At 41.8% G+C, this 20,789-nt stretch overlaps 1 protein-coding gene and 1 long non-coding RNA gene across 3 annotated transcripts in view; one reads left to right on the top strand and one right to left on the bottom strand.

The window, feature by feature from the left end:
- Positions 1–7,355: 7,355 nt before the first annotated feature.
- On the bottom strand, positions 7,356–8,526 carry LOC129036098 (uncharacterized). The gene is made up of 2 exons (XR_008502503.1): positions 8,403–8,526; positions 7,356–7,626 (listed from the first exon to the last, which is right to left on the bottom strand). It is a non-coding gene; the product is annotated as an uncharacterized LOC129036098 (long non-coding RNA).
- A 22-nt stretch (positions 8,527–8,548) lies between these two features.
- The window catches only part of CAPSL (calcyphosine like), a 39,975-nt gene continuing 27,734 nt past the window's right edge, over positions 8,549–20,789 (top strand). Inside the window, exon 1 of one of the 2 annotated variants that reach the window (XM_054487045.1) lies at positions 8,549–8,674. The gene's annotated coding sequence lies outside the window, so the exon portion shown is untranslated. Of the gene's footprint in view, positions 8,675–8,704; positions 8,787–20,789 lie in introns of those variants that run through there. The other variant, XM_054487044.1, reaches the window with a different exon arrangement.

Genomic DNA, 20,789 nt, shown 5'->3' with positions numbered 1-20,789 from the left:
TTATGAAAGTTGTCAGAATCAAAATGGAGTCACCTGTGTTAAAACCCTGACCAATGGAGCCAGGGAAGGTGGTGAAGGGAGGTTCTCGCACAGTATCCCTAATAACAAGAACTATCACATAAGACTGCAAAAACCACAACCTTGGTTAGGCCACTGCACCCTCACACAAAAAAATACTTCTGTGAGGATATCTGTCCAGCAACTGCCTATCCTACCTTGGACTGATGTCACCCTTGTTATTGATCCTTCTAGCCAAGGATAATTGTCTAAAAATGACCTGTGTAACCCTCCTCATTTTTCATTTAAAAAAGCCTTATTGTCTTCTTTTATCTCCCTGAATATGCCCATGTGTATTCCCACTGGAATGCCCATTTCTTTTAAAGAGGGTCTCCAAAAGGTTTCTTTTAGAGACAGCATCTCTCAATGTGAGCTATTTGGGTTTGACAAGGTCATCAGAATAAGAAAGGAAGTGTGGCACCATAAGGTCAGGGAAGGACCCATAAAAGGGAGATGGGTTCCTGTCACCTCAAGCTGCAGCTGTCATCCACGTGATTTCTTAGGGTCCCTAGTTTTCTTGGTTCATACTAATTTCCAGGAGGGGAGAGTGGTGCTTACGTGGTTAGGGCAGGGTTCAAGGTTCAGTTCACCAATCCCCCCTTTCCACTGCGGCTGGTTTGGGAGAGTGAGAATAGGGTATCTAATCGATCATGAATTGAGTAAGAAGGGGCAGAGGGTGAGAGGGAACAGACAGAAGAGAAGATAGACAGGCTCTCCTCTCCTACCCCTTCTCAAGCCTATAGACAGTGCCTTTGGTGCACAGGGTCCCTTAAGCGGGTGCAGGGCACACAGCCTAAGGGCTGGGTTCTGGGGCTTCTGCAGGAGTGTGCATGGCTGGGCAGCTGGGCTCTGCTCCTAGTGGGCTTCCTTCTCTTTGGGATTCTGCTCTCAGAGGCCGCCGAAATCCTGACAGCATCCACACTTCTTGAGTGCTTGGCGGGAAAATGCAGAGACAAGCATGTTCCAGGCACCACACATGGGCACTGGCAGTTCTGTCAGAGGGTCATGCAGGTAGTTTTCCACGCTGGGCTGGCGTCTCGGGCTGGAAAAGGAAGAGGACGGTAGGGGCCACGGAGCCAGGAAGGGCCTCTAACCCAGGGTGGAAAAGACAATTCTGGAGAAAACGGAAGTTTCCTTTCCTCTCTCCAGCTCTGGACGTGCGCTGCATCGCGCAAGGTTGGAGCCAGCATTTAATTTCCCAGTCCAATACGTTCGCCCAGGGCAGCCTTCCTCAGTGCTGAAGAGATGTTCCGTTGCTCATTCAGTTCTTCTAAGTGGGTGAAGGAGAAATTGTAGCAAGCATTTTCAGGCCCTTAAAGACCGAGGAAAGGTGCTCCTGGACGTGCCACAGCAAATTGGGGTTGTTTTCGTCCATAGGAAACCCAGAGAACTGACTGGGGCGACGAGAGGACCCCTGGACAATCGGGTCTTTGGAAGCCCTTTTATCTTTCATTCAAGCTACTGGAAAGGTTTTGAAGGATAACTTGGGCAGTTAGTTTTGCATTTTGTGTCCCTATTTTTATTTCTTTTACTTTTACCCCCAAGGGAATAGAAGATAAAAGAGAAAATATACCAAGGGAAAGGAGGGACCTCCCCAAGACCCTTCTTACGCCCACCCTGAAAGGATGGTGGGCTCTCTCTTAGATCAATTTAAGATCATTGAGAATCTGGGATTCCTGGAGCTGGATGAAACCAAGGAGTTCATTTAATTCGACCTCTCCCTTTTGTTTTCCTAAGGGGGATACCAAGGATTAAGGAAATCGAGGCACCGTTTGCAAGAGCACACCCAGCCTTCCTAATAGTCCATGAGGAGTTGACTCAAGATTTCTTACTCCGAGTCGGGCGCGGTGGCTCACGCCTGTAATTCCAGCACTTTGGGCGGCCGAGGTGGCTGGATCTCCTGTCAGAAGTTCGAGACCAGACTGACCAATATGGTGAAGCCCTGTCTCTACTAAAAATACAAAAATTAGCCAGACGTGGTGGTGCATGCCTGTAGTCCCAGCTATTCGGGAGTCTGAGGCAGGAGAATCGATTGAAACCGGGAGGTGGATGCAGTGAGTCGAGATCGTGCCACTGCACTCCAGCCTGGGCGACAGAGTGACACTCCATCTCAAAAAAACAACAACAAAAACTGTTTTAGAAAGTTGTGACTCTGTGTTAATCTTTTTTTGCTTGTTCGTTTTTCTTGATCATTAGGAGAAAATAAAAGCTTATCTCTTCAATTATACTGTTTCCCTGCCTCAGACTTCAAGAGGGAGTTGATGTGGTTTGTGAGGTGCTAAAATCCCAGGCTTTGTCCTAGAATGCACTCTGGCTCAAGACCCACCATGAATGGATGCATGTGTGGTCACCCCTCTCTGCTTCTTACATGGATAAAATGTGAGTAAGAGCAGGCATTCTGAGGGGTAGGGGATTTTCACTTTATATATTCCTTATTACCTCAGACCACACAAGTGTGGGTGTTAAAAATAGTCACTCCCACAGATACACACTATTTCTCTAGCACCACAGCCTCCACTTCGAATCCAATCGCTATGGGACTTCAGCTCCCAAATAACACTTGCTTCTAATTTTTGGCTATTGCCGTACCTTCTTTCTTGATCTGGCTTTCTCTGATGCCAAGACTCTTAGATTCAAGAAAAACGCCCATGTTGAAGCATGGTTTAGGAGAAGACGTATGTAAAATTAAATGATTCAAACTTACAGCTGTTGGAACTTTAACTTACTCTGAGCCTTGGGAGGAATGTGAGTTACATAGCATGCAGTCAAGTAGCATGCATCTGCAATTTATGCTTCTCTGATTATAGATTAACCTCCTTCTTTATTCTTCTATGGTAGATAATTAGGAAGACCAAGAGGTGCCAGAGATAAGACTCTCTCAGGTCCTAGCCCCTTCTTAAGCAGTAACAAAGTAATCTTCCTGGGGATGTAGCAATCTGTAATCAATCAAATTGCTGTAATGTATGCACTGGTCTTGTATGGCAAATGTAATACTGCTAAAACTTCTCTGTTCCTACCTTTTAAGTGAAATCTTAACTTCATTTCAGAACATTGACCCCATTTGCTTGGAGTCAGTGTTTTCCGGGTGGTCATCCTCAAGGTTTGCACTTGAATAAACTCTATACCTAATCATGTTTTCTAAATGTCATTATGTAAGGTTGACACATTAGTGTGATGGAACTTGTATCTCTCCTAAGAATCAAACTTTTCTTTCCTTAGGATCCGAAGATTGTTCTAGAGAAGGGGTGACCACACATGCATCCATTGCAACCAGTTGCAAGAGAGACTAGGACATCGCCCATTCTAGAACAATCTCACAATTTTCCTGAATGTCTTCATTTGACTTTGCAGAAAATTCAGGCCCCAAATAAGAAATATCCTGCCAAATATTGAAAGTAATGGCAAAACCGCAATTACTTTTCCACCAACCTAATACATTTCAATCTCAAGGATTTTGGCTGTAAATGTTGACTACACATTTCTCCCTCCAATGGAAGTTTCTTGGACTCAACCTTTAGCTCCCATATTTCTATTTCCTACAGTAACATAAAATTCCAAAGTGAAGGATCCCAGAGATAGCCCTGATTGGTTGTCCATCAAGAATCCTTCAACTCACATTCACAGCTCTGTGCCATATTTTCCACCAATGCAGTTATTTCTTTCGGACACAGTATCTCCATAAAATCTCTGGTTAGAATGCAACATGTGTCTTGGAATAAGAAATGCCTAAGGTATGAGCACAGAGAAGAAGCTCGTGACACTGACATGGAGACCATGAGTCACAGAAGAAATCTTTGGTGGAAGATTGCCACAGATCAGGGATTTGGGCAGTTGGAATATAGGTGCCTGGGCTGGGGCTTACCCAAAGTGAAATGGAAGAACTGGTGAAGCTTGTCTTCACGTGTTCACTATTGCACTTCTTGTTTCCCAGCCTTTTTTCTCCTGGCTTTCCCCCATACCTCCACAAACCCCTATCATGTGGGCTGCATGCAGCAAAATCATAGGGGTGGAATTGCCTGAGGCCTTGAGGGCTCAATCCTAGCCCAGTGTGTCCAGGAGGTGGCACATGGAGTCAAAAGGGATTATTCTCTTGCTCTAAAATGTAATGTCTGCCTGCCCTGCTGAGTTTTGGTCTTACTTGGAGCCTGTTACTTTTGTTGGGAGAGCGAGCGTGGAAGGGTGCTCTTTCTCGCTTTTGGAATGGGAATGTCTGTCTTATGCCTGTATCACCATTGTATCTTAGAAGTTGTTACCTTATTTTGATTTTGCAGGTTCACAGATGAGACTCTGGATTTTGGACTATTGAGTTGATGCTGAAACCAGTTAAGACTTTGGAATTAGAGGATTGGAGTGAATGTATTTGTATGTGATAAGGACATGAGTTTTTGGAGGGCAGGGACAGAATGTTGTGGCTTGACTGTGATTTTCTTTTATCGGACCATCCCTGGATTTAGCTCTAGTAATCATCGGCTGATTGCCATACTGTTTTTATCAATGATCTAGTATAAAACAGGTTGATCCTATCAAATTCAGATTCCTTTAAAATGATAGCTTTTAAAGACAATGTTTGAGATTTTTTTCGGACCTAAGAAGGGCTCCTCCTGGCTGTCTTTTCCCAGTTTCCTCTGGCAAGTTAGTCACCCTACAGTTTAACTTGTATCTCCAATGAATCTACCCATCGCCTGCCAATTGCCTTTCACCACTAAGTCCACTGTTTCTTGTTTTTTCTGTTTGGGTTCTCTTGGGCTGGAACCACTCCACGGTTTTTGTTGAAGATGGAGCCAATTGCTTTGCAAAGTCTATCAGTCAGATTTCCTCATTAAAACAGAGCAGTAGGATACCTTTATTTTTTCAAGGAATTGGCATAAATGATTTTGGAATTGTAAGAGTTGGCAATCTGAAATCTGTAGAGCAAGCCAGCAGGCTGGACACTCTTGGGTGGGAACTGATATTCCAGTCTTGAGGTAGAATATCTTCAAATAAACTGATTGTAGATATTAATCACATCTAAAAATAATATCAGAGCAACACATAGATTAGGGTTTGATTTAATATCTAGGTACAATGGCATATGTCAAGTTGACATTAAAAACACAGTTTTATACAACTCTTCTATAGCATACTGGGAATGTACTAACTCTTCCCCAGAGTGGAGGTCCTTGGGTGATGTTCACTCTCATTCTTGATATTCTGTAACATAAATACTGTGAAGTAATATATTAGATTTTAAGGAGATAGAGTGAGAAGAATACAATAGTATTCTACACACACAAATTCATAACAAAATACAAGGTAAATTCTCATAACATTTACAATCCTTTCACAACTGATCATATGGTGATAGCCAGCATTTGTATTTCATATGCCCTTTGCCCTCAGCAAGTACCACAATTGATTTTTTGCCTGACTGGGAAGGGGACCCAAATATTCATTCTTGAAGAGTTGGGGTTATTAGTTTTCCTTACTGAATTGGGTTATTGTAGATTTTTTGTTGACTTTAATAAAGGGGCATGGGCATACTTAGTGATGTGCTAACAGAGTTACTTTATTCCAGGCTTATTCTTCTTTTTAATGACCTATAACAGTAAACCAAAGAGATGATTGCAGTTATGACAAGTGCTACAAAGAAGACGAAAACATAGTATTCACTACTTTTTTTTTTCCAACTTTTATTTTATGTTCTGGGGTATATTTGCAGGTTTGTTACACATGTAAATGTGTGCCATGGTGGTTTGCTGCACAGATCCTCCCATCACCTAGGTATTGAGCCCAGCATCCATTAGCTATTCTTCCTGATCCTCTCCCTCCTCTCCCCACACCCTCTGACAGGCCCCAGTGTGTGTTGTTCCCCTCTGTGTGTTGTTCCCCTCTGTGTGTTCATGTGTTCTCATTATTCAGCTCCTATTTATAAGTGAGAACATGCAATATTTGGTTTTCTGTTCCTGCATTAGTTTGCTGAGGATAGCTTGCAGCTCCATCCGTGTCCCTGCAAATCACATGATTTTGTTCCTTTTAAGGCTTACTCTTCACATCAATGTGTAGTAGCACCTCAATTTCCCTTAGTAATCAGGTCTTGCATCATAAATCCAGTCCAACATTTCAATCTCCCTAAGCCTTTAGATACCTTCCTTTTCAGTGTCCCAAGGCAATTCTGGTATTTCAGCTTCATTTAGTGTAGGCCACCCTTTGTTTCATCTTTAACTCAACCAAACCCATCAAGCTGCAACTCTATATTGAGAATTTGTGCTTTGTGGGCCTGTATCAATAAATTAATCTTGAGTCAACTTTATGTTCCTTCTACCATTATTTCACACTATTAACTTAAATTCTCACATGTATTCACCAGATTTCTGTCTGTATAAATTGAAAAAATACGCATTACTTTTGGTATGTAGTATGTCTCCCATTGGTTCACAATTTTAATCTCTCTTTCAAGCCTGTTGGGACTAGAGTCTATATATAGATATAGATATAGATATAGTTCTACAAGCCAAGAGGCTTGGTGGAAGTAGATTCTGAGGATAATCAGCAGGGTCTTCCAATTAAAAGACCTCAGAGGTGCTAGTACACCTTCCTTTGAAAAATCAGGATGAAGCTTCTCAGACATGCATAGCAGGGTTGCTCCTACTGGCAAAGAAGATGCAAGAGAATTTAGAGGTTAAGTGTCCTCAGCTTCATCAGGATCTGCCCTATATGTTTCATTCCAATTTTCAGAATCTCATTCCTTCCCAATCAATTCCCTCAGTTTAGCAGAAGATACTTTGCTTGGTTGGGAATTCAATTTGCACTGTAATTCTGCCACTCTCAGGATGAGACTCCGGATTTGATTTTCTGAAACCTCAGGCTGATGACAATGGGAGATAAGTACATTCCTCCAGGAAGACATAGAAGGTTTCAGATCATTTATGTGGAGCTTGAACTTGGAATTTCAAGCCCTGAGTTCATCCTTTTTCTTTACTTTTTCTACCACAGTTACAAGCAGTCATCCTCATTACATTTATTAGTTTGACTAAAATATTTTAAGATATCATGATTACCCAGAAATTTGCCTTTTATGAATATTTGATTAGGAATCCAGTAGTAATATTTTACAAATCTTGTTACCACATTACACCATAGACTATCATTGTCTTCTTTACCACTGGAAAGAATACTTATGCCTTAAAATATAATGAATCATGTCAGAAACCCAATACCACAAACCCAGATCCAGTTTTTTGAACTGGTAAAAACCCTTGGAATTACACCAGTTGCTAGCAGTAGAAATAAGCGAAAGCGTTGCTTAAGTACTCCAGAGATTTTGTTCTTTTTACTTTATTTGACACAGCCTGGAGGCAGACTATTGAGGGCTTGCAAGGTGGCTCCATCATGCTGTCCGTTGTCTCAATTTTTCTGTTTCTTTTTTATCTTTTCTTAAATTATTGCACCAAACTTACTCTCTGGTAGGTGGCTTTCAAGAAATACTTCATATTTAAATGCCCATGCCCTCATCTTTGCTTTTGCATTCACAGATGGAATCAAGTTTCTTCTTAAAAGTTTCAAATGCAGGATATCTTGTGGGTTAAAGCACTGAAAAGAAAACATTAGAGATCTGAGGTTGCCCTGGAAGAACCATAGTTCTAATTACTTAATTCTGGGACAATTCTTCAGACAATTCAGATAAAAGGATGAAATAGCTACTACATATATTCCCTGCAGATATAGCAAATGACCCAAGCCCTTGTCAAATCCATGAAAGAACTTACCTAGAAGTCTGCAGAGCTGGGTGCCTGGCATCTATTCAGTTCTGTGAGTTCTTATACTGGAAGGATTTCGCACACAACCAGGATTACGTTATATACAGAGGTGTGTGTGTGTGTGTGTGTGTGTGTTTGTGTCAGAGAGAGAGAAAGAGAGAGGTGTAAGGTCTGAATCAGCACTAATTATACCTGCCTGCTCCTGAGAGCAGGACGTGCAGGAGTGGGAATTGCAAGGGTAGGGTGGATGTCATAGATACACAATGAAAGAGAGCATAATGTAGATATTTTCCTCTAAATAAGCCACTAGATTTCTTCTTATCTGGCAAAGTAACTGCTAGGGAACGTGTGAAAAACAGAAGTAAAAAGAAACAAAAAGAGAAAAGAAGAGAAGAAACCAAGGATGAAAACAGCAGAAATGACATCCTCTGCAAATGCAGAGAAGGAGGGAGAACCGTGAATCACCTATAATTACTCCTGCCTGCTCCCAAGGGTTGTGGTTTTAAGTCTCACCTGGTAATGAGGCACCCTAGCAGTAAGCTTTCTGGGGACAACAGAAGGACAGAAAGGTGCTGCCTAAAAGAAAGAAGACAATGTGCTGAGCACTACCTTACACAATATGGGAGACAAGTTTTGATGCTGTTCTAGAAACCAAACCATTGCCAGCAAAACTTCTGGCTGGCTTCTCTCCCAGTGCAAATGGCTTGAGCTTTCACAGTCACTGAGATTTCCTAGGCAACAGGAGTGTAAACTTCAGAAAAGGAAGAACCAGAGTAGAGATTGACAGTGAGCTCAGCCAATCAGGCTGTGAATCTGCAGCAGTGATCCCAGGCCCTCCAATTAATACTAAGAGAGTGGACCAGGGCCTCTGAGGAAGACAGGTAAGAGGGAGGAGGCTAAGGTGGCTTGGGAGGGACCAGTTTTCCTAGATGCAGGAGACAGCGTCCATAGTTTCAGTTTGAAGCAACTGGTGGCAAAAGGTTAGCATTTAAGGTAAATCAATGTTTTTATCTATTCTATGATTTGATTTCTTTTTCTTGGTGTGTCTTAGCTGAGAAAAGAAGACAATAGATGTTACTCTCTCTAAAAAGAAAACCTAAAAGTCTTTGGAGAGTTCTTGGACTAGAGAAGCTATCACTAGGCTGTCAGTGCAAAGAGGAAAGAGCTTGGTACTGGGAAAGATTTTTGTAACCTTTGTAAAAAATATGCTTAGATAAAAATGCACAAAAATCAATTTCATTCAGTAAAGGGGAAGGAAGTAAACATTATTGAGCAGTCATTAGGTACTAGGTATTTGAGTGTGAAGGGTTTGGGTGAATTGCTCTAACAATCCTGATGACCACTGATAAAACTGAGCTTCAGGAAAGTTCAGCATTTCCAAGTCACAAAACAATAAAACATTTCAACTTTCATTCAGACCTTGCTTTGTCTGATACTTAAACTTATGCTATTTCTGCTATGCCCTGACAACTGAGAATCAGAATAAAAATCAGAATTCTTATTAAAGTGTACGTAGATGGCTTGTTCAAAATTATATCAAATAGTTGATTTGGTTCATCAGAGACTTGAGTGGGTCCTTTACATTCTCAGTAAAGGACAACACCAATGACCCAGGCAGACATCTCTATTGCCTTCAGTCTGGAGAGTATTTAAACCACATTAAGTAGATGAAATTCTCCTGGTTGTTTTTTTTTTTTTTGATATTTTTTCCTCAAACCCTACAACCACAAAAATCTATTTTGTTATTGAACGTTTTAAATATTGAGATTTGAATTTCAGGCATACATTTGTATTTATATTCTGATAGCAATTACTCAATAGCAATGACAATGATAAATTCTAATAGCAATATAATAGCCTCCTGCTAAGCCCTGATGATATGGTAATAGGAAACGCAAAGGATACAGCCCTTGCTTGTAAGGACCTTATAGTCTGTCTAGCAGGGCAAGTAATTCTGAAAACGAATTACATTGTCGTGCAATGTGAATGCTATTTGGACTTCACCACATGATCATGGAAGGATGGGTGGGACTTCTCTGGGCCAACAGGAAAAAGAAGGTGTACCTGCAAGTGTGACTACATGTACAAAGGCACAGAGATATAGTATGCTATGGTGTGTTTGGGGAATGTGAGTGAGTAGAGATGCAGAATAGATTTTGAATGGATGGAGAATTACTAGAAATGGCTGGAGACATAGTAAGGGCCAATGCATGAATTAAATGCTAAGAACTTTCATTTTACCTGTATGCAATGGCGAACCATCAAAAGGTCTTAAACTAGATCGTGAAGTTCTTGTTTTCATTTTCTAAAGATTGCTCAGTCTTCTGAAAGACAAAGTACAAAGGGCAAAGCTCGGGGCAGGAAACCAGCTAGGAGACAGTTGCAATGGTGGAAATGAGAAGTGATCATGTCCTGGGCTGAGTCAGTATCCATGGCAATGGAGATGAGGGAATGGAAATGCAGAATGTGTCAAGGTAGTGAAACTCTACAGGACTTAGCTGCTATTTGGATGTAAAGGGTGAGGAAGAGTCTAGGATAATGGTCAGTTAATGACCCGGGTAAATGGTATTGCTGTTTCCTGAAGCAAGGAGTAAGGAACATAGGTAATGAATTTGGCTATGGAACATTAAACTGAAAATGTCTGTAGGTCATCCAAGTGCACATGTTTTGTGAGAAATCTGGCTCCAGAGAGTGCCCACATTGGAATAAAGATTTGGTAGTCATCATTGTATCAGGGGATATGACTGAGATTGCCATAGGATAGTGGAATAGTGAGAAGAGAATAGATAACTGAAGCCCGAGAAACAGCACTTAAGAAGCAGGTGAAGACAAGGAAGAAACAAAATAGGACAGTTCCAAGAGGGAGGAGGAGAGGACAGGGAGTTAGATTTATAGCCATTGAGAGAAAGGGTGTCAAAAAGGAAGAATGACCAATAGTCAACTGGTAGGAGAAGTGAACTAAGGGCTAATGACCGTTGAAGTTGGCAATCAGGTTAGCAATGACTTATTGAAGAGTATATTTGTTGGAATGACAGAGTGAAGACCATATTGAAATGGACCAAAGCATGAATGGGGCATGAGAAAGTAGAAAATCTGGAAATTCTTTCAAATAGTTTGATTTTGAGGGATGACAGCTAGAGGAAGTTCAGGACTGAGGGACCACAGCAGATTCATGAACTAAAGGAAGGAGCTGCTGGAGAGGAGGAAAAGGGTATAACTGATGGCTGAGAGTCTTAGAGGGGTAGGCCTCTGTGTTGCAGGTACAGAGGGCATCCTTAGATGGGAGGAAGTTCAGCACTCTCTTGGAGGAGGGAGGATGAAGTCAGGATGTCTTTAGAACTCTATACTTTTATAGATTTGGAGGAGGGTGATGTGAATTTGTTCATAACTGGTGGCTCCATTTTTTTCTGGGTCTTTCAAGGCAAGGTCTGGAGTGGCAAAGGTTTGGATTAGCCTCTGAGGAGACTGGAAGAAGAACCTGACCAACATCATATAAAAGTAGAGTTGTGTGTTGCAGAAGGCCTAGCTGTGGTTAAAGAATAAATGCAGTGACACCTGTCCATGCTGGCCTGTGGGTTTATTCAGCTGCACTTCAGTCTGCCTTTAAGTACATGGAGCATGGGCAAATTGAACCAAGCTAGCTATTATTTTGAGATGGTGGGAGGTTGACAAATGAGGGTCAAGAAGGAAGGCACTGGTACCAGATGGTCAGAAAGATGCACAGAGTGTGTAAAATGGATAAGAAGGGAAGTGGATCCAGAAGGGAGAATGAGGTAGGTAATGGCTGGGGTGAAAATGTAGGGACAAAAGGCTGGAGGTCCCATAAGGTCAGAAGCAAGTTGGAATAATGGAACTGAACAGTGCAGAAAAAGTCAATCTTGAATTTTGAACTTTCAGTCTGGGCACAGTGGCTCATGTCTGTAATCTCAGCATTTTGGAAGGCCAAGGTGGGAGGACTGCTTGAGCTTAGGAGTTCAAGATCAGCCTGGGCAACATAGCAAGATCCTGTCTCTACTAAAAATAAGGAAAAATTAGTTGGGTATTGTGGTGCGCACCTGTTGTCCTAGCTACTTGGGAGGTTTCGGTGGGAGGATCACTCGTGCCCAGGATATTGAGGCTGCAGTGAGCTATGATGGCACCACTGTGCTCCAGCCTGGGCAACAGAGTGAGACCCTGTCTCAGAAAAAAAAAAAAGAATTTTGGACTTTCAGAGGAGACCAGATTTGGTTGGGAAGGAATGCTGAGACAACAAACAGATAGAGTTGAGTTGGTAGAAACCAAGGAGCTCCAGGAACTTCATAGCTGCCTGTTGGATGGATTGTCTAGATGAGCTCTGGGTTTTCCCAGATTGATGACACCACTTGAAATGGAGAGTACATCTCTGAGGCAACATTCAGAGTCTCAGTGATTTATAAACTGACAGAACCAAAGAGAAACATAGGAAGTGTGTCCAGCTACGCTGTGCTTCAAAGAAGGATGTGGATATAGGTCATGATGTGGAGGTGACAGGGTGCATCTTAAAATCTGTGAGGTTCCTTAATACTTAGAATTTGGGGTAAGAGGTGCTTTCATCTGAGAAGACTGTAAGAGGGGTAGGTTTCCTTATGCAAAATTAGATACCATCCAGGATAAAGACATTGTACCAATCAGTGTCTTGGCAGGAAATTGATGGCATATTCAAAAGTAGTAACAGAAAAGAGTTTAATGAAGGACAATTCACAGAAGTGTGGGTAGGGATAAGGAATATAGAGAAAGCATAATGAGACACCCAGCAATGCCACAGTCAGAAGGGACAAGAAAGGTGTTACCCATAGCCTTAAAGGGGCAAAAGGAGGAGTGGTTTTCATATCTCAATCAAAGCATTTCTGTAGGGAGGGCTGCCTTTGGTGAACGATATGGTCACTGAAAAACTGTGGCTTGGCAGAGAGGAAGCTGGGGAAATAAATACTCCAACCTCTATCTCCTCCTCTCCTCTGATCTTCTGCTGATGCCTCCAAGTGGTGGAATCCAGCTGGAAGCCAGCGAGCAAGGAAGTGTGGTTAACACAATTTATGGAGGTCAATCTCTTGTAGCACAGATGTGGGTGGGGAATGGATCAGGAGAAGCACACAAGCAAACAATATTCAGCTCAGCTGTGACGATTGCTGTTCAGAGGTTGATCAAGATGAAGAGGCTTATAATTGAATAAGGAATAGAGGAAAATCTGGGTGTCTCTGGATGGAAGGTGTGCTTGGTCCCAAGAGGGCCAACCTCTGCTGTAACTTGTGGAGGTGGTGGTGAGGTGCTCGAGAGCAAGGAGTGGGAGTGTTTAGCTCGTGGAATAACACTTTCGGCTTCAACCGTTGCTTTAAACTCTTGATGAATGAAATAAGAATTTTCCTTGTAAAATGTTGCTCTTTATTCTGACATCAGACAGCTTTGTATAAAGAAAACATATCAAGGTTCACAAGAGCAGTTTTCTATATTTCAGAAGTCAACAGAATGGCATTTGGGAGAAGATGGCATTACAAGACACTGAATTGTAGAAATGGCCACGGGTTGGCTTCTCACGGGATTCTTAATCCCATGAACATTTGTTCAATTTATGATATTCTTTAGAGCAGATTGTCTCCCACATTTTTAGCCATAATTCCATTGCCACTCAGCATCTTGTTTTTCCTGCAGTCTGAGAATAATTTTAAAATTCTTGTATATTTTCTTGTAACCTGAAGTCAAATAGAATTAAAATTTCCCAAACTAAAAAGTGTAGTTTGAGAGAGCAGGACAGTCCTCGGTTGAGGGGTGGATGACAACTCTTCTTCCTTTCTTTGGAAGCTCTGCTTAGTGTGTGTCCCCTCTGCAGTTACCCCTCTAGCCTGGACAGGAGTTCTTCACACCAAGGGAGGAGCAGGCAAACGCTCTTCAGTAACAAACAGCATCAGTCCTTCTTACTTAGTGTGCTTTGGACTCAATATTGCTAATAAGCTTGACCCAGTTTTTATAAATGGGTGCCCTGTGGTGACTACAGGGGTTTCCTGTTTAAAAAATGAACATTTTCTGAGATGTTGTGGATAATTTATAAAAGGCTGCTGGGGGACTGGCAGGTGTAAAAGGCCCTGCTCAGAATCTTGGTTTTGCTACTGATGTGTGAACTGAGACAACCTCCAAATCTCTCTGTACCTCAGTTTCCTTATTTTGTAAAAAGTGGATATAGCTATGTCTGTAACCTATAAGAATTGTTATCAAGACTTATTTTATACCAGACAAATTTTCGGCTCTAAACAAACTGACTTTGAAAAGCTTGCAAAACACAGGCCACCCTTTTGGCAGAGAACATGGGACAGAGTAAGTGTGAAGTAAATATTTCCTATTACTGTTGTTCTTATCTTTTGCATAGTCCCGGAGGTCAGCAAAGTGTTTCTATATAAGGCCAGAGAGTAGGAAATTCAGGTTTCATGGGCCAGAAGGTCTATGATGCAACTATTCAACTTTTGAGTTGTAATGTGAAAGCCACCACAGACCATATAGAAATACACGTATGTGGCTGTTTTCCAATAAAATGTTATTGACAAAACCAGGTGGAGGGCCAAATTTGGCCCATGGGGTGTGGTCTGATGTCCTGGGCCTAGATTATTTTAGGTTATGTTTGCCTGCACTGAGGGCATCCTTCATAACTGCCCATGGAAAAGTGAGCCTTACTTGCTTTGGGTGAACGGAGGTGAAAAGGGAAAAATCATCAATGTGTTGACCTCTGCCCTTAGGGCTTTCCTTAGTCTTCTGCATCAGAGTGATCCGGTTGCTCCATATGTTTAGAAAGCTTCATGCTCCACATGGTTTTGTGAAATAAGCTGATCTAGACATGCTCACACTCTTACTTTTTGGAATAACAATATTTCTTCTGCCAACTGAGGCAGAAGCTGTAAGTTGCCTACTCAATAGCCACTGTCTTCATTTTTATAAACAGAACCTTAGGGGTGGCAAATTATTCAGCCAAAAATCAGGTTTCCCAGACTCCTTTGGAGTGGCTGATGAGATTTACATAGAAGGAATTGGGTGAATCTTCTGGGAACCACTTCAGAAAGGGCTGATTTCGCTGGGAAGAGCACCCTTCTTGCCTTTTGCCCTTATCTTTTCTTTTGCTTGGAGTGTGGAGGTAATAGCTGGAGCTGCTATGGCTATTATGTAGGAATATTATGTACCTTTAGGCAACTTTGAGTGTAAAAACTATGCTAGGGTAGAAAGATAGTAGAGTCTGGAAACATTGATGACTACTTGAGGCACTTCCAGTCTTCTTTTACATGAGAGTAAAGAAAATCTCTATCATTTTCAGAGACATGACCTGTTTCTATTATGAGTCGCTGGACACAATTCATAACTGATACATTGATCTACACTGATGTTGGAACTATGACATTGGATTTCTATCCCTTAACACTTTTTGGTTTTCTGGAAGTATCAGTTAAGAACAACTAGGATACAAATAATTGACGAGATTTCTAAGTGGCCATAAAATAAACATTAAAATAGACAAATGACTCCAAAAGAAGCATTCATTCTAAGGGATTGCAAGATAGTTACTAAGTGATTTTGGTGACTAATGGCTGCAAAAGGGCAAATGTCCGCCAGAGCTGTGTCTTTACTTGCATCTAAAAGGGTGATAGAAGATGTACCAGTTGGGCTTTTTCCTTGCAGTGGGTTTGAAACAATTGTCTGAGGTCATGACTTCATGGCAAAAATGGAATATTTGAAAGCTACCTGGTTGGTCTTAAGAGCATAACCACTGAAATCAACGAAAGTTTTACTTTTCTTTTGTCTTGGTTTTATTTATTTATTTCTCTGTATTGCAATTCAGCTAACTCTTTGCTTACCTTTGCATAGTTTAGGTAGCTTCTTACTCTCTTTAAGATGTTGCATTGAGCAGGTTGACCTAACTCAGAATAGATTGTAAGTTATTTCTTGGTAAAAACCCCAGAGACTGAAGGCACAGCAAAGGGAAAAGCAAGATGGAGAAGACAGCAAGGAGAGAGCTATTAGGAGAGTGCATGCCCCCTAACATTCCCAGTGGATGCTTATTATGACAAGGATCCTGCAACCTTGGGGCCTCTGTACTTTATTAAACCTTGTTTTTTTTTTTTAACCACATTGTGTCAGTTACATGGGTTCTTGAATATTATGCTAAGCTGTTTATTTTGCTCTCTTTCATAGTCAAAAGTGCTGGAGAGGCTGTTACTTGATAAAATTCTACTGAGAGAAGAGGTTATAATAGAGTGACTTTCTCTCTCCTCCTTAGTCTCAGGGGTAGTTGAGTGTCTTCTCACACTGGATTGCCAGTTATTTTACCCAGCTAAAGGTCAATATTTAGGGTCAGCCCAAACATCGCAAGAATAAGCTTTTTGCCATCTGTATCAGTTAGGAATATTTTTGACTACAAGTGACTGAAGACCTGACCAACAACAGATTAAACAGATAATACAAATGATTATGTTTCTTACAAGACAGGAGTGTGAAGTCAAGAAGTTTCCAACATTAGTTCAGCAGCTCCATGATGTCAGGGCTCTAAATTGGTATGGATATGATTCCCTTGGCCTTCCCTCATGATTGCATAGAGGCTGGCATAGCTCCAGACATCACATCCTCACTCAAGGCACGAGGAAGGCAAAAGAGATGAGAGAGATATTCCAGAGCTCTCAGCACTTTCCTTTGGGTCCCTTTGGCCAGAACTGGTTCCTGTGCCTACCCAGTAGAAAGTGGAATAGGGCAGAGAAAAAGGGAAATAGAATGACTTTGTCTCAACCAGGTGGCAGTGTCTAAAAAATTAGTTGTAATTCAAATTTAATCAAGTTAAAACTACTTCTAGGAATGTAAACTTCCAAGGTTTGGAACCTTGGCTATCTCATCCATTCCTCTTGTATGGCACATAATAGGTGTTTAATAAACATGCGTTAATGCAGAACTAAGACTAGAGTGAGGCAAGGTAGGTGTTTAGGGTGCACTATTTAAGGAGACACTCATTCTCAGGCTTGGGCAAGTGTGTGGTTAACATTTGCATGATTCTGAGACTGTGTGCCTCTTTAAACATTGTGCCTTTCTCTTACTTAGCCCTAGCCCCAACCCTGGTTCAGTGAATAAAGTGAAATATGAATATGTATGAAGTAAACACTTTATCACAATGATATTTATAAAATATTATTTTTAAAATGTACCATATCACAAACATTAAAATAAGGACTGAATTCACATCTCAAAGATCAATAGAAAGAAGTAAAGACTGTAGTTTAGCATAAATGGGCTCTACACAAACCTGCCTATTGAGAGTGGCTGCAACATGCATTTTAAGCATTTTGAGAAAATGTATTCTGATGCAGAGAAAATGTGGTAAGATGCCAGATTTCAGTGACATCTTATTTCCACAGTATGCTATGTCACTGAAGTATAGAAGAAATGCCGTCATACTTTATGTGGTATGTGGAAGTTGGCAATCTAAACAAAAACCAGATGTTTCATATATTCATACATTTTAGAAAAAATTTTAAAAATAAATTGTGGGAAAATAGTAAATTGTATAAAAGATAATCAGTGCAGAAGTTTTGAGTTTGATTTAAAAACGCTCACACATCATTTTAATTAAAACAAGCAGAGAAAAAAATAGCTGCTGCAAGAGGAAGAGGCTAAGTAAAATTTTCCATCTTAACCAGAAGGTATTTACACTGAGCCTTAAGGATTTGAAAACCCAAGCAAGGACCTAAGATGGGAGAAGGGGTCATGTTTAGGGACTGTGAGTGGCCCGGATTCGCTCTGTACTGCTGTCCTCACGCTCTGCTGGTATGAAATCTAGCAGCACTCCAAAGCATTCTTTTCCCTGAAGCTTTTCCTTTCCTGCATTTCATGGACCTTCTCTGAGTCCCCAAAGCAATTTATCAGTTTTAAGCAACATCATGGTGTAGCTGTTGAATGCAGTAACTTAGAACTCATGTCTGGCCAAGGTGGGTGGATCATGAGGTCAGGAGTTCGAGACCAGCCTGGCCAACACGGTGAAACCCCATCTCTACTAAAAATACAAAATACAAAAATCAGCTGGGCGTGGTGGCAGGTGCCTGTATTCCCAGCTACTCGGGAGGCTGAGGCAGGAGGATCGCTTGAACCCGGGAGGCGGAGGTTGCAGTGAGCTGAGAATGCACCACTGCACTCCAGCCTGGGCAACAGAGCAAGACTCTGTTTCAGAAAAAAAAAAAAAGGAACTGTTTTCAGCCCTGGCTCTGCTACTCCCTAGTGGCACATTCTCAGACAAGTGACCTGGGTTCTTCAGGTCTCTGCTGACTTCCTGTAATAGGGCAGTAGTGTTTGATAGAATCCACCACACGACGCAATGTGTGGATATATGTAAAGTCCTTAGCCAAGGACTTAGCCCCCAGCATAGTTACAACTGTATTACTACCTCTTCTCTTCATGCCTTTATCTTGCCCTGTGTTGTGTTATAATAAGGCCTTACTCCTCTTACTAGAGGGTGACCTTGTATTTCCTGTAGCTTATGTTCTCAAACTTAGAGATACATGAAAACCAACTAAAAACAATAAAATGCCCAGCCGCAGCATCTACACCAAGAGAGTCTAATTTACTGTGCTTGGTGAGTGCTGTGGGCATCTTTGTTTTTCAACAGCACCCACGGTGGTCCCAGGTCTTTCTCTATAGCAGGGCTTCTCAACTTCAGCACTGCAGACATCTCTGACTGGTAATTCTTTGTTGTCAGGGGCCATCTCATGTATCTTGTGCAGGATGTGTAGCAGCATCCCTGGCCTCTACCCATTAGATGCCAATAACACTATACCCTACTTCCGTTGCAACAACCAAAAATGTCTCACAGGAGGCATTATCAAATGTTGCCTGGGGGTGGGGGCGGGGATTGTACCCAGCTGAGAAGCACTTCTCTATAATTATTACCTGAAGAGTTAGCACAGTGCCTTGCATAGCTAGTGGTGCTAAGGGCATGTTCAGTTGATTCAAACTCAAATGGGCTCCGTGAAGTAACTCTTACGATGTCAATAACACTGACATACTCTTATCTGAGGTTTCTGTGTACTGCAGAAGCCATGTATTCAAACTGTCAGGGTCTTCAATTTCGGTCTCTTCGGAAGGACATCACTATTTATTTACTTCCTAGCCACCTGCTAGGCTATACTCAACACCTAGTGCTATGGTTTGAATGTTTGAAATTCATGTTGAAACTGAATCCCCAATACAATAGTATTAAGTGGTGTGGTCTTTAGGAGTTGGTTAGGTCACAAGGACTCATCCATCATAAATGAGATTAAGGTGTTTATAAAAGTCGCTTTGCAAATTATTCAGCCCTTTTTTGCCCTTCTGTCTCTTCTGCCATGTGAAGACACAGCATTTGTCCCCTCTGGAAGATCCATAGTTCAAGGTACCATCTTAAAGGCAGGGAGAATAGTCCTTGCCGGGCACCAAATCTGCTGATACCTTGATCTTGAACTTCCCAGCCTCCAAAACAATGAGAAATAAATTTCTCTGGTTTATAAATTACCCAGTCTGTGGTATCTTGTTCTAGCAGCACAACTGTACTAAGACCTCTGGAATGCAATATTTATTTCAGAAGGTCATTTTCCAAGGGGAAACTTATTGAGGAACTATGGGTTTTTGCCATCTACCATGTAGTAATAGCTGGTTTATTGAATGGACTAAAGTCAGGGCAGATGGTTTAATTTTTTCCATTAATTGCCTTCAGACATGGTCTGTTGTATATCTCTTCTCAAACCTGGATGACATTTCAAGTATTGAAAGGTCCATCAAGTCTTAATCAAAATTTCAGTCTTACACCCAGTTTCCAAGTACAGAGAGAAAGAGCAAAAGCCACATCAAGTTTCCCATCCCTATGGGGGACTGGTCTCAGTGCTCAGGATCAAGCCTGAGCTAGCAGAATAGGGAATGTTTTGTCTTGGATGAGAATTTAAAAGAAGGCAAATGTTTTCCACCTTCTCAGAACTAGCTTGATGCCCTACAAACCTCATCAACAGCTGCCTACTGTATAACTTTCTCCTTTCTTCTCTCCCCATAGTAGAATGTTTCCAAACACATGGAACCATTATAGCAACCCCAGGTTCCCTGCTATTGAAAATAGCTAATGTAACGGCACAGGTATCTAACAATTACAGAAATGCCTAAAAATGTTAAAAATCATGACATCGTCTGGCTATGGGGAAAATGGGCTTAAGAGCATCAAGAGGTGGGACAGGCGCTCGGAACAACTGGACTGCAGACAGCTGCTGTTGTCACAAGGCTGGACCTGCAGGACTTCCTCAACGGGACAGCTTCCTCACAGTACGTGCTGTCTCGATCAGTGGGGTGCAAAGGAAGACTGTCCAGGCAAAATCTGGTCCAGTCATATCTACTGCACATCCCTGCCAGCGGGGAAGCCTCCTTTCCCCTCCTCAAGCACATCTCGCCTCTGTCCTCTCCACCACATTTGCTGTCACTTTCTATTTACCTAATTCTGTCCTTCCCTTTCCACTTTAACACAGGTTAACCCTCTTCTCTAAAGTTCATCCGAGCTGACTAAACCTGCTTCAGTTCTCTTTCAAGGAACGGTCTTTTCCCTGAGAAAGGAAAACCAGGAATGTACTGTCAGAGAAGTCAAAGGAGGGAGGGTTTCTTGAGGGTGAGGTGAGAAGTTTCCATTGGATTTTGCAACAAAGAGGATGTAAAAGGCTTGGTGCCTTATGGTGTCTGGATCAACGATCTCTAGGGTTGCCTCTTTAGCAATAAGATCCCCTTCTGTGTTTGCAGGTAGTTGGCTGCAGATGGAAAGGAACAGAGAAAGAGGAAGAGAGAGAGATGTAATTCAGCTTAATGCCACCAGGGGGCACCAAAGACAAGTCAATGGATGCAGGCTAGGGCTAGAGCAGTTCCCTCTTCCAAGGGTCCACTTAAATCTGTCTCTGAAACTTAGAGAGAACCATGAAGATACAGACCTCATGTATTTACAGCTTTCCATATCCTTCCTAC

This window comes from Pongo pygmaeus, chromosome 4 (assembly GCF_028885625.2).
Source record: "Pongo pygmaeus isolate AG05252 chromosome 4, NHGRI_mPonPyg2-v2.0_pri, whole genome shotgun sequence".
Lineage (NCBI taxonomy): Eukaryota > Metazoa > Chordata > Mammalia > Primates > Hominidae > Pongo > Pongo pygmaeus.
The sequence above is the reverse complement of the archived record's forward strand: the minus strand, read 5'-3'. Positions and strand labels throughout refer to the sequence as shown.